Source organism: Chlamydomonas reinhardtii, chromosome 1 (genome assembly GCF_000002595.2).
Source record: "Chlamydomonas reinhardtii strain CC-503 cw92 mt+ chromosome 1, whole genome shotgun sequence".
Taxonomy (NCBI): Eukaryota; Viridiplantae; Chlorophyta; class Chlorophyceae; order Chlamydomonadales; family Chlamydomonadaceae; genus Chlamydomonas; species Chlamydomonas reinhardtii.
The window spans coordinates 4854698-4857825 of record NC_057004.1 but is presented as its reverse complement, the minus strand read 5'-3'; positions in this window follow the sequence as shown (position 1 = coordinate 4857825).

The following is a 3128-nucleotide window of genomic DNA, read 5'->3' as shown; positions in this document are numbered from 1 at the left end:
AGGCGGATGGGCCTTGAGGTTGGGTGGGATGGAGGGTGGTGTGCTGGGTGCGATGAAGCTGTGTGCCAATGGCCTGGCCCCTCCCCACGCCCTCCCCCTCCTGCTCTTGCTGACACCCTCCATCACCGATGCCCCCCCCCTTGTCCCTCCCTTCCCCCAGGCCTGTTCTACTTTGACGCCAGCTACCGCCCCGTGCCGCTGGAGATGCAGTTTGTGGGTGTGAGCGAGAAGAACTACCTCGCCAAACAGAACATCATGAACGAGGTCGCCTACAACAAGGTGTGCGGCGTGGGGGGGGCGGCGCAATGCGGCGCACCGCGGCGCAGCCTTGTAGAAGCAGCAATGTATGGGGATCGCTGTCCCTCGGCCTGCATGTTTGTGTTGCGTGTGTCTGTTCACAATCGCCTAATTCCCCACCCCCCTTTCCTGAGCTTCTCATGAATGCGTGACCCCCCTTTACCCCAACCCCCAAACCCCCCAAAACCCCCTAAAAACCCGGCCAGATGGTTGAGAGCCTGAAGCAGGGCTACCAGGTGATGGTGTTTGTGCACAGCCGCAAGGACACCGGCAAGACGGCGCGCGTGCTGGCGGACATGGCGGCCAAGAGCGGCGGCGACCTGGGGCTGCTGGACACACGCGACCACGACAAGTACGGGCTGTTCGCAAAGGACGTGCGCAGGAGCAGGTGAGGGATGGGGGCGGGTGGGGGGGGGGGGATGGGGGAGGGATGGGAGATGGGGGCGGCGGTTCATTGTTCCTAGTAAGAGTGGGGAGTGTTTGGGAGGAGGTGTGTGCAGGGGGAAGCAGGAGTGGTGCGTTGACAGTGGTGCGGTGATAAGCACGGACCTGGTTGAGCAGGCAGAAGCCGGAATCAAATCAACATGCAACCATCTGTGGGACAAAAGCATTGAAACCCACTCTGTCGCAAACCCGCGCCCCCTCCTCAGGAACCGCGAGGTGCAGGAGCTGTTTGACCTGGGTTTCGGCATGCACCACGCCGGCATGCTGCGCGCGGACCGCACCCTCACCGAGCGCCTGTTCGCGGAGGGGCTGCTGCGCGTGCTGTGCTGCACAGCCACCCTGGCATGGGGCGTCAACCTGCCCGCGCACACAGTCATCATCAAGGGCACGCAGGTGTGTGTGGGGGGGGGGGGTGAGGGGGTGTGAACAGGGTGAAGGGCGTGGGGTTGGGGTAAGGGTGTTGGGAAGGGGCTGGGGATGCGGTGTGGGGATGGAAAGGGATGGGTTGGGCGCATGCATGCGTCTAACACGTACCCATCTGCCTATACCACGCTCCCCCACTCACATACACGCGACCCACCCCTTCCCCCCCCACACACACACCCCACCACCCGCGCAGGTGTACGACGCCCAGAAGGGCGGCTTCAGCGATGTGGGCATGTTGGATGTGCAGCAGATCTTTGGCCGCGCCGGCCGCCCGCAGTTCGAGGACAGCGGTGGGTGCCGCTGTATGTGTATGTGTGCATTTATGTGCATGTGTGTGTGTGTGTGACAGTGTGTGTTTGCGTCTTCCTGCTGCTTCCCTGGCACGCACAACGCACATCTCTGCTACCGGTGCCCAAGTTTCCTACCCTTCCCCACCCTCACCAACAACGCGCCCACCCCGCCCGCCCTCCTGTCCCCCCCCATCGGTGACAACACGTCTGCTTACTGTACCTGGCTACGCCTTCATTCTTTTATATCCATGAATGTAACTCCTCCCCCCCCTGTACCGCTTTTCCAAACATCCTTGCAACCCCCCTCCTGCTCTAGGCCTGGGCATCATCATCACCTCCCACGACAAACTGGCGCATTACCTGGGCATGCTGACGCACCAGGCCGCCATCGAGTCGCAGTTCAAAAAGTACCTGGTGGACAACCTCAACGCGGGTGAGAGGCACGGGAGAGGAGGGGGAGAGGAAGGGAAGGGGAGAGGGAGAGGAGGGAGAGGAGGGAGGGGAGGGGAGGGAGGGAGGGAGGGAGAGGAGGGGAGGGGGCAGAGGGGGAGGTTTTGAGAGGGAGGCGAACCCGATGCGGGCGGGAAGAGGGCCGCAGTAGTGTCGCACGGGACAGCGAGAGGGCGGAATGGATCCTTCTCCTTGGATGTGAAACTCGCCGATGCAAACGGCCCCTTGCTCCTTATCCCTGCCCTCTCCGCGCCCGCGCCTCCTCTTTCTCCCCACCCCACCCCTCCCCCCAGAGATCGTGCTGGGCAGTGTGACCAACGTGCGTGAGGCTGTGGGCTGGCTGGGCTACTCCTACCTGGCGCGCCGCCTGGAGCGCAACCCGCTGGCCTACGGCGTCAGCTACGACACACTGGTCATGGACCCGGGGCTGGACCGTGAGTGGGCGGGAGGGGGGGGGGGCGGGTGCAGGGGGGGCGTTATTCTGAATTGTTGCCGTAAGGGGGGCAGACGGGTGCAGGGGGCGTGGCCGTGCAGGGAGCAGGGAGCGATTTGTTGCCGGGGGGAGGGGCAATTTTCTAATGGAGAAAGGTGGAGAAAGGGAGTGATTGAGTCACACGCATGAAGTGCCGGGGGCAAAGGGCCATGTGTGCATGTGTGTGACAGTGCGGGCGTGGTGGCAGGACGTCGGGGCTGTGAAGACCCAGGAGGCAAGGATGCTAGAAACCCATCACCACACCCATCACCCTCACTGAGCGGGGAATAATCATGAATGTAGCCCCCGCCCCCTCCGCCCCCTCCGCCCCCTCCGCCCCCCCCCGCCCCCCGCAGTGCACCGGCGCGACCTGGTGGTTGCCGCCGCCAAGCAGCTGCGCGAGAGCCAGATGGCCGTGTACGACGAGCGCAGCGGCAACCTGTACGTCACCGAGCTGGGCCGCGTGGCCTCACACTTCTACATCAAGGCCGCCTCCATGGTCACCTTCAATGGCCTGCTCAAGTGAGGGGGGAAAGGCGGAGAGGGAAAGCGGCGCGGGGAGGGAGTTAGGGGTTGTGGGTTTGTGGTGGTTTGCCGGGGTTCTCCTGCTGTCAAGCCTGTCATCCCCATTGCAAACCTCATGGTGTCCCCAATGCTTAACAACAACATATGCACACACGCACACAATGGCACTCTCCCCACGCATTCACACCCGCCGCACCCCCCCCCCGCCACCACAGGCCGCACAT